Source organism: Rhinoderma darwinii, chromosome 5, assembly GCF_050947455.1.
Source record: "Rhinoderma darwinii isolate aRhiDar2 chromosome 5, aRhiDar2.hap1, whole genome shotgun sequence".
In the NCBI taxonomy this organism is placed as follows: domain Eukaryota; kingdom Metazoa; phylum Chordata; class Amphibia; order Anura; family Rhinodermatidae; genus Rhinoderma; species Rhinoderma darwinii.
Window position 1 is genome coordinate 213,364,798 of NC_134691.1, and position 11,270 is coordinate 213,376,067.

At 43.6% G+C, this 11,270-nt stretch overlaps 2 non-coding genes across 2 annotated transcripts; both read right to left on the minus strand.

Moving 5' to 3' along the window:
- Positions 1-3,630: 3,630 nt before the first annotated feature.
- On the minus strand, positions 3,631-3,820 carry LOC142654222 (U2 spliceosomal RNA). The gene has a single exon (XR_012848936.1). It is a non-coding gene; the product is annotated as a U2 spliceosomal RNA (small nuclear RNA).
- Positions 3,821-10,100: 6,280 nt separating this feature from the next.
- LOC142654186 (U2 spliceosomal RNA) lies at positions 10,101-10,295 on the minus strand. Its single transcript, XR_012848917.1, has one exon. It is a non-coding gene; the product is annotated as a U2 spliceosomal RNA (small nuclear RNA).
- Between the last annotated feature and the right edge of the window lie 975 nt (positions 10,296-11,270).

Here is an 11,270-nt window from a genome sequence, read left to right on the forward strand (position 1 = left end):
GCCGGCCTCTGCAGATAAATTGCTGTTACATTTCTTAAAAACATCAGTAAGTTTAAAATCAGTAACTATATCTTTTAATAATGAGGAGGTTTTGTCATAATTCCTGCTTACTGAGTTAGAGAACCGGCGTTCCCCCTTTAAAATACAATTAAAATCACCCGCTAAAACAAGTGGCTCTGAATCGTTTAAAAAAAGGGGTAAAATCTCTAGCATTCTAGCTCTTTCATTCTTGTCCGAGGACCCATAAAAATTTAAAAACTGCCATCTAATACCGTCTATAAAAGCTTTGACCAATAAAATTCTACCTGGTAAAATTTCATTAAAACTGTCAATTAAAACGTTCCCTTTAAATAAAATGGCGACACCTGCGGCTCTGGAATCGTTAGACCCGGACCACACTGAAGGTCCGAGTCTCCAGTCTTCCTTATATTTGTTGTAGTTCGTGCGATGTGGGATACAGCATTCCTGTAGGAAAAAAACGGTGGCGGAAAAAATAGAAAGATAGTCAAACAGGGCAGCTCTTCTCGTCTTAGAATGCACGCTCCTAACATTTAAGGAAATGCCACCTAACTCTGCCATGAGGAAAAGGGAAAAGAGACAGTCTTATGTAATCTTACCCGAGGTGGCCTCAGCAGTCCTCGGCGTTACCAGAGACCTCACTCGAACTCTCATCGCCCTCCGACTTCAAACCGACTGTATAACTTGAGGAGATTGGAGAGGAACTCATGTCAGACAGCTGACCCCCCGCCATACCTGAGGCACTTATCGCAAATGGGTCCCAGATGGACTCCACGGGCAAGGTTTCTGGAGCATATTGTATGGCAGCCTCCTCCCCTACGATAGGGGCAGGAAACGCACTCGCGGCCGTTTCCGGGACTTCTGTCACCTCAGAGGTAGCTATGCTTGTCTCCCCCAACTGGCGAGAAGGGGGGAGACCTTCAGCTGGTGCTTCCGGGGGCGCGTCAACTGGTTTCCCTGCTTTCGCTCTAGCAGGTACTCCCATCGGCACCCCCGCTGCCACCTCTGAGTACGCCCTACGCCTTTTAGTCCTTGCTGCCGCTCCGCCCGGGTCCTCTGCCTCAGGTACAGGCTGACCCAGCACCTCCTGCGGCCCAGGCGGATCAGCTTCATCCGAACTACCCATCTCCTCCGTTTCCTGAGGGGGCTTTTTCGTCCGCTGATCACTGGCTCTTCTCTTAAACCGCCTTTGCTCCTTTGGGTCACCTGTTTGGGGGGGTCTGCTGGAGGTGTCCATGTCATCTGCCTCTTCACCTCTTGGTTCCTCTCCTTGTGCGGGGGCGATCTGGCCTGCTGGCTGCTCTGGACGCCTCGGCCGGACCTCGGGTTGTTCCGATCTGTGGGGACAAGTAGCATATAGATGACCAACTCGGCTGCAAAAACGACACCTTTTCCCCAGAGGGCAAGTTTTGGCCTCGTGCTCAGAGCTGCCACAGTTCCTACAGGTGCTTTCGCAGAACTCTTTGGTGTGACCGTACTTTTGACATTTTCTACAGAATGGAGGCATTCCTGTATAAAAAAGATCTCCTGCCATATCACCTAATTTAAAGCGTGCTGGCGGCAACATTATCCCCCCTGCTGTATTGGCATCTCTATAACAAGTTACTAAAAATCTCCACTTTGACGTCCAAACTCCAACTTCGTTCATTATTTTGCCAATACATTTTACACTTTTGAAATAGGGGGATAAAAAGGACATCACATCTTTTAAATCAGCAAACGGGCAGTACATTTTTATCACAATCATCTTAGTGATGTCCAACACATGTTCGTAAAATTCAATACCGTCCAGTCTCGGATCGTTTTTTACCATGTATGCCGCCAGCAGATCTTGGAACACTCCATTCTGTACAAAAGTTATGTCGTATGTTCTTCTCCTAGGATAGTCTTGTACCGCCAATATCTCCCGCTTCTGAATGTTGAAAATGCCAACAAGCACGGTCTCCACCAAGAACTTCAGGCCGCAGGTTGTCGCCTTCTCTTCTGATACAATTACACGGATTGTATTCTTTATCCGGGCATACGCCGGTATCTCACCAGGACTTTCGTCCATGGTGAGGGGTTTTCAAGGAAAGTTACGCCACCCGTTGGTGACGTAACGTCTACGCAGCTTTTCCCCTTTTCGGCCGAAGCCTACACGGGGGATATGTGGATCGCAACTCGTTGCTCAGGACTAAGCCTCTCTCCCAAATAGCAGCACGGGGGTGAAGTCCAGGCGAACCTGGACGATCCCCCGAGGCCGAGAGAGAGGGTACCTGAGCACCTCCTAACCAAGACCAGGCAGCACTGACTACAAGTAATCAGAACTACACTTGATCTCAGCCAGAAGGCCGAGAAGCGATAACCCGAATGGGACGGGCGTTGACCGAGCCTGCCTAATACTGCTGTTCACCCCTTGCAGCGATTGATTCAGCCTACTCCTAGGCAATTCCATGGGGCCCTGCAGGCTCACACACATTTACAGCTACTAAGCGGGAGGTGAATAAAGGCCGGAGAGGAAGCCAGACAGGATTTGCTTCTTTTGCTTGCACCACAATGCAGTGCTGAAAGAGGAGGAATCTACATAAAAACGCCTTCCTGGCAACGCCCAAATGCCCTCCTGCCATGCAGATAAACACTGGCAGCGGCAGCAAGTGCATGCCCACAGCCACCCCTTGTTCCTTCACACCTTGTATCAGCTGTAATCCAGTCCAGTCCAGTGCTGCCTGCTGAGCAGCACTGACCAACACTGCCTGGGCCCAGGCTTTTATCTCTGAGGCCCCATTATGATGTCAGAAAGCTGGCTCTGGAATCCTGAGGGCTCCACTATGACACGTGCAAAGTTCCGTCTGAACTTTATATAAGACGGTGCGGCTCAGTCAGTCACTCAGTGTTGCCTGAGAGGGCAACACTGCAACAGCCGGCCGCCAGGCTGTCTTTTTTTTGCACAGCTAGTTGCCTCCAGGAGGCCACAAGAGGGAGACAAGGGACTGCAAAATGGAAAATAGGCATCCACCAACTTTACAGACAACTTCTCCTTGCTCCTACAACCTCCATCCTTGCACAGTTTGTTATTCTTCCAGGTAACAAAGTAACAAATCCAAATTGCTGCTCTCTTTGTAGGCAAGCAAGGGTTTGTTGCAACTGCAATTCTTACTTCTTCTTGAAATGTAGGGACGACAGTACATTCCATCACATCCATCTAGTGTACACAGGTAGGTCCATTGTGGCGGGTAGGCGGCTGGCTGCTTTAATGGCTGTTTGCTGTTCCCCTACTCCACTCCACTCCACTATTTGACTGTGGTGCTGCATCAATCAGTGGCTGGCTCAGGTGCAGCTCTTTAACTTACCTAGGAGGGAGGGCGGAGAGAAGACAAGGAAGGTGAATGAGCTGTTCCAATGTGAAATGCCGGAAACACAGAAACACAGAAGACACACACACAACAAGAGGTGGCAATGTATTAATTAATTGCATTTAATAAATTAGCTCATTATCACACATGACTGTACAAATGCATTGTCCAACAGGTGTTGAAATAATGGGATTAAAAGGGGAGATCCCATCAGAAAGACAGAAACAATGGCAAACACAAAAAAACACTTTTGGAATCTGATTTTAGTCAACACATAAGGAAAGGGTGCACCGGTCCTGGAAATACTGCAATACCAGGTCAATGCGTGGAGTGGACAGAGCAAGCTCTATTTCCATCTCCCTGTTCTAAAAATCCATTTAATATATGGTCCCCAGATAGGGGACGTATCAGATATTAAACTGATAAGAACAGATTTTTTTTTTTTTTTTTTTTTTTTTTTTTAAACTCATCAGTTTATATACTATCCGCATCTTATTTCACATAAAAGCTACTTCATACTGCGGTTAGACCTTACATCATATGAGTCATATCAGAAAATTTATTTCTTTACTTGCGTTAACAATACAGGTTCCATTTTTTAACATTCCACATACCTTCAGCCTTAACCTCACCCCACCTTTTCTTGTCATAGAGGTACACAGTATGCAGCCTGGATAAAAACAGTTTAACAGCATCGTTTGGAGTTAAAACAGTCTTCCTAAAAATAATAAGATTTCTTGCATCCCAGACAGTTTCTTTAAAAATAGCAAAGACAATCCAATAAATACGTACATTTTCAAGTTTTGTAAAATCACATCCAATCAAAATATTCTCATAGCTAAAAGCATTAGATTTCAATAAGAACATTAAGAGCCGGTTTAAAAGGGATAAAACCTGCTTTGTAAAATTACAATTCCAATATACATGTTTTACATCTTCAATACCTCCACAGCCACTCCTGGGACAGACCTCTGATACTCCCACACCTCTTCTCTCGAGGAGAGACCTTGTTGGAAGACAGTTATGTAAAGTCAACCAAACCACATCATGTTGTCTATTTGATACTCCAGGTGTCTTAAAGAGCTTCCAAACTCTAGCAGATTGTGTGTTATTTAAAAAAGGAACCTCACATAAAACCTCGTTATTCCTAACTATGTCAATAATTTTCTTTTTCTCAATGTCACCTGCAGTACCCAGATTAAAACGCACATAAAAGGATTTTAAGATGACATAAAATACAGGCAGTTTCCAGGATATCGGCCGTTTTAAATCTCTTACGCACCATTTCCATTTCACCATCAACCATCCAGCCAGGTAACGTATCATATCTGCCGCTCTGTTTTCCCCTTTCACAGTTTTAAAAATCAACAATAAATAGTGCAGATTTAAAAACACAACAATGTTAGGAAAATCATACCCTCCCAAAATCGTTTTCCTCATGACCACCTCCCGTCTTAGTTTCTCCATTTTGGAGTTCCAGAAAAACACGAATAATTTTCTGGTAATTCTTCTTACCCATAACTTATTGGGAGGGAAAATTACAGCAACATACAACAGCAGAGGAAGGATTACCGACTTTATAACCAATACTTTCCCTTTCAGGGACAGGCTTCTCAGTTTCCAGAAGGCAAGCTTCTGGTCTACGTTAGCCTCTAATAGAGAGAAGCTGTGTTTACCCTTGAGATCCCTCTCAAAGGTAACTCCCAAGACTTCAATGTTATCTGTCTGTATCACTCTGTCCACCTTCACTTGTACCTGCTTGCCAAAGTTACACAACTGACATTTGTCCCAATTAACTTTCATCCCTGATATTGCACAAAAGATTCTAAGGTGTAAGTTGGCTCGATTAAGATCGGCCACCGAGGTACATACAAATACTGCGTCATCCATGTATCCTAGTGACTTGACCTGATGCCCATCGCCTCCAGGAATAAAACAACCAGATATTTTTTTATCATTTTGTAAACTAACAAACAAAGGCTCCATAACACACACAAATAAAATTGGTGAGAGCGGGCACCCTTGCCTCACACCGGATTTAACCTTTATGGAGGGACTCACGTTCCCATTAATTAATACCTGGCTCTCTACCCCATTATACAGCCCTTGGATCATCATCATTAGTTTAGCAGGTATTCCCATCCTCTTCAATACTGCGAACATAAAACGATGGGAAACTTTGTCAAAAGCCTTTTCCAGGTCAATTGACTCCAATATTAAAGATATATCCACCTCATTTGCATAAAATATCAGATCACGTAATAACAACAAATTGTCCGATATCCTACGCCCAGGGACAGCGCAAGTTTGGTGCATACCAACCATATATTTTACCACCTGACTCATCCTTCCTGCAATGATCTTTGCTAATAACTTATAGTCAGTATTCAGGAGGGTGATAGGACGCCAGTTCTTCATTTCCCTCCTATCTCCCTTCTTATGAATCAAAGTCACCACTCCCTGCCTCATTGAGGTTGAAAGCCCCCCACTATCAAATGCATATCTCAGAACTTTCACCACCTGTTCCTTAATAAAAGACCAGCATTCTTGATAAAATTCAACCGGGAGCCCATCACGCCCTGGGGTCTTATTTTTAGCCATGGCGTCCATACTTTTTTTAATTTCTGACTCACTAATATCACTAGTCATATTTTCTTTATCTTCAAGCAAGATATTATTCTCCACGTTTTTACAGTAGTCATAAATCTCTTTATCACATGCCGCCTCATCCACTCCAAACAATGATTGATAAAACCTACAAACCTCAGTAGTCATTTCCTTGCCACAAACTTCTCCTGTAGGTGTTAAAACTGAAGAAATAATCCCTTTTGCATTAAAAGTTTTTTTAAAGAAATACCTCGAACACTGTTCGTTTTCCTCCAAATGCCTGATCTTTGATTGGAACACAATCTGCCTCCCTCGATCCATCAAACCTTTCTTTATCTCATCCTTTATGATTTTTAAATCCTCCTCCACATCGCAACCTGCACTTTTAAACTTCTGGAGAGTCTCCAACTTCCTCGTCAAACGGGCTTCCTCTTCCCTCCTCTCTTTTGCCTTCCTGATACCTATTCTTTGAAGGAGGGAAACCATCTGTTCTTTTGCCCAATCCCACCAACCCAACAAATCTACATAATCAGATTGTTTCTCAACACAAAATTTGAATACCTTTTTTAATTCCTGCAATACGCCAACCTCCTGCAGCAAACTTGTATTTAGTTTCCACAACCCCCTTCCAAACCTGAGAGACTCATTAAAACAAAATTCAACAGAAACCATTTTATGGTCTGAAAAACTATTTCTCTGATGTCTGCAGTTCCTAGTTTTTATACCTTCAGAGGCAAAAATAAAATCAATTCTGGATTTGGCCCTTCCACTTTCCGCCAGGTAAGTATATTTATCCTCACCATCAATTGATACTCCAGCATCGTGATATCTCAAATCTAAAATAAGCTGATTTAAAATTTTAGAAGAAAAGTCCAATTTTACCTCCGCCACACTTTCTCTATCCCCTACTACTCTGATACAATTAAAATCCCCTGCAACAATTGTAAAAGCACGACCAGGCATATATAATTTAAGTGTCTCAAAAAAGGAAATTCTAGCCTGCTTCTCAGCAGGAGCATAAATACTAAAAACCCTAATTTTATGACCTAAAAAAACACAGTCTAAAATTATAAAACGACCTGGTACAATAATTCTAAAATCACTCACTGTAATATTATTATTCTTAAGGAGAATACCCACTCCTTCATTCCGATTCTCACCACCGACCGACCAAAAGGATTTCCCACAATTCCATTCAGCTTCAGCTGGAGCGATCTGAATAGCACACTCCTGTATGCAAATGATGTCAGCTTTAACATTTTTTAATTGGTCAAGGATTGCTGCCCTTCTAAATTCAGATCCTATACTCCTAACATTAAGGGAAGCTACTATCAATGCCATTATAAGGATAAAAGCAAGTTTTATACAATACTTAGCCATTATAATTTTAATCAAAACTACTTTTTAAACTGACTAGTCTTTTTTAACTTCTCAACCTCTTCTTTTTCCAAATATTCAATAACAGGCGAACCTGGAGATTCAAAACCCCCACCGTCCCCTGAATAGGAAGGCATTGCCTCTACAGATAAGCATGCATACCTATTGGCATGATCAAACCTTGGTTTTTTCAATACTGCCCTCACAGGCCTTTCATCCTCACCAGAGGCTCTCCTAGTACTTCTTTGTCCAGGCGTTAACAAGTCATCTGAGTCAACCTCATCCAGATCAGGGAGACTAACGGGGCTTACCACACCCAAATCACTTTCAGCTGCCACCTGAGAAAACTCATCCATCATTACCTCCAAATCACCAATTGCACATTGTGCCTCCTGCGGAAGGTCTAATGCCTGCTCCACTGTAGGAACAGTCTCCATGTGGACTAGCTCACACTCCCCACTGTCGGGAGGGAGCCCCACTCCTGCGGTATCCACAAAACCCACATTTCCGAGCGATTGGGGTTCTCCAGCCTCAGCGAAATCAGCCGATGATGCCCCAATCCCTGCATCAGTTTGCCGCAGTTTGGCACCAGACCCCTCCACATTTGGCACTCTGCGTCTTACATTTCTCCTGGCAGCTTGAGCATAAGTAAAAACCTCCCCATGCTCAGGGCATTTCCTAGCCATGTGACCAGCCAACCCACATAAATCACAAACCCTTGCACTACCACAATTAGCAGCCTTATGTGAAGAACTCCCACAAATCCTGCACACCTCCCCCTTCACACACCTATCCTTAGTATGACCATATCTACTACAATTCCTGCAAAACTCTGGCTGTCCTCTAAAGAAACAGAACCCTCTCTCCCCAGTTATAGAAAACGAAGCAGGTGGACATAAATATCCCTCCAAAGCATTCTTGTCTTTTTTAAACACCACCAAGTACCTCCTTTTACCATTAGGTATACCATATGAGTTTTTTAGTCTCTCTCCAGCAGAAATTTCCTCACAAAACCGCCACAAGTATGCTTTTAAAAGTTCCTCAGAAAATCTGGTGTTGTACATATGCACAATCAGGACCCTTCTTGCTTGCTTGAATAAAGGTTCAACATCCACTTTCTTCAAAATCTCTGCAGTACTTAGTCTGATTTTCTCCATTGCATCCATGCACATATATTCGTTGGTTAAAGTCATATCAAAAGTACCTTGATTAGAGAAATCCTGCAGGCTCTCCACATCCGATACACGAAGCTCCAAAACGCCAAAGATGATCTCCTCCACGATTTCTTTTAACGAAATTTTCCTTAGGAAAGCAGGCTTTACCTGAAAACGGATCGTGTCCTCCGCCCCTCGAACCGCCATGTCGTCGTCCTTCGCACCTCCAAGATCCCAACTCGTTTACCCGGGGCCCCCACAAGGAGGACCCCAAAGAAGCCTTCTGACCTGATCCAATAAGGTTTCCCCTACCAGATCGTAGCCAAAAGGCCGAGAAGCGATAACCCGAATGGGCCGGGCGTTGACCGAGCCTGCCTAATACTGCTGTTCACCCCTTGCAGCGATTGATTCAGCCTACTCCTAGGCAATTCCATGGGGCCCTGCAGGCTCACACACATTTACAGCTACTAAGCGGGAGGTGAATAAAGGCCGGAGAGGAAGCCAGACAGGATTTGCTTCTTTTGCTTGCACCACAATGCAGTGCTGAAAGAGGAGGAATCTACATAAAAACGCCTTCCTGGCAACGCCCAAATGCCCTCCTGCCATGCAGATAAACACTGGCAGCGGCAGCAAGTGCATGCCCACAGCCACCCCTTGTTCCTTCACACCTTGTATCAGCTGTAATCCAGTCCAGTCCAGTGCTGCCTGCTGAGCAGCACTGACCAACACTGCCTGGGCCCAGGCTTTTATCTCTGAGGCCCCATTATGATGTCAGAAAGCTGGCTCTGGAATCCTGAGGGCTCCACTATGACACGTGCAAAGTTCCGTCTGAACTTTATATAAGACGGTGCGGCTCAGTCAGTCACTCAGTGTTGCCTGAGAGGGCAACACTGCAACAGCCGGCCGCCAGGCTGTCTTTTTTTTGCACAGCTAGTTGCCTCCAGGAGGCCACAAGAGGGAGACAAGGGACTGCAAAATGGAAAATAGGCATCCACCAACTTTACAGACAACTTCTCCTTGCTCCTACAACCTCCATCCTTGCACAGTTTGTTATTCTTCCAGGTAACAAAGTAACAAATCCAAATTGCTGCTCTCTTTGTAGGCAAGCAAGGGTTTGTTGCAACTGCAATTCTTACTTCTTCTTGAAATGTAGGGACGACAGTACATTCCATCACATCCATCTAGTGTACACAGGTAGGTCCATTGTGGCGGGTAGGCGGCTGGCTGCTTTAATGGCTGTTTGCTGTTCCCCTACTCCACTCCACTCCACTATTTGACTGTGGTGCTGCATCAATCAGTGGCTGGCTCAGGTGCAGCTCTTTAACTTACCTAGGAGGGAGGGCGGAGAGAAGACAAGGAAGGTGAATGAGCTGTTCCAATGTGAAATGCCGGAAACACAGAAACACAGAAGACACACACACAACAAGAGGTGGCAATGTATTAATTAATTGCATTTAATAAATTAGCTCATTATCACACATGACTGTACAAATGCATTGTCCAACAGGTGTTGAAATAATGGGATTAAAAGGGGAGATCCCATCAGAAAGACAGAAACAATGGCAAACACAAAAAAACACTTTTGGAATCTGATTTTAGTCAACACATAAGGAAAGGGTGCACCGGTCCTGGAAATACTGCAATACCAGGTCAATGCGTGGAGTGGACAGAGCAAGCTCTATTTCCATCTCCCTGTTCTAAAAATCCATTTAATATATGGTCCCCAGATAGGGGACGTATCAGATATTAAACTGATAAGAACAGATTTTTTTTCAGTTGGCTACCCCCTCGCGGGGGTGTCAATGATTTATTAATAAAAATTCAATTTTACAATAGATAACACTACAATTACATCAAACATTTTCATATTGTTACAATAGTAAAAATCAAATTACATTAATATTTATAGGGGGACATGGTGGCAAATCTTTATTTATTGGAGTTCCAGTCAGTCACAAACCATTTATTTAGAAGGGTGGCATTTGCTTTCCTGTCAATTAAATAATATAAATACATCTCACTAAAACAAAGACCTAAAACATCATCCGTTGTTAAAACGTCGTGTTTAAAAAGAAGGATGTTCCTGGCCTTCCAAAGAGCTTCTTTAGCGCAATTCATCGTCTTCCATGCTATTGTCTTCTGATTCGCGGTCGGGCATCCAAATTGTCCATATAAAATATCATCGTAACATAAGTCCTTCAGGTCTGCCATCTTTTCCATAAGAGGGAATATCTTTTTCCAAAAATGTTGTGCAAAGTAACATGTCCAAAGTAAATGACGCACTGTCTCCTCAGCCTGGCAGCCTTCCCTCGGGCAGACGGCAGACCTCGCGAATCTTCTTCTGTATTGGAATGCCCGGCATGGAAGACATTGATGAATGCAGCTCCAGGCCAGGTCCTTCTGTGTGTTAAAGAGATAAAATATGTTAGACATTTTCCAGATAAAACCACTGCGTTTTTCGTTAAAATTGTCTATTCTGCTGACCGCATCCTCTCTTTTTAGGTCGATTAAAAGCTTCTTGCTATTTTTAAGATCATTAATACTCTTCCCTTTTAATTTAAATAAAGCAACTATTTTTTCTAAAATTACATATTGTGGGGGTAAATTAAAAGCATAAGGTGAGGTTAAAATAATCTGGAACCACCCACACCTTCGCATAAAAAACCCTGTATTATAACGTAAATAAAACGACCAATAGTGCTCTTTAAAAAGGGAATTAAAACAGAAGCTAAAAAATTTTAGTAAAAGAAACCTATTAAAATCTGGAAAGTCTTTGCCACCC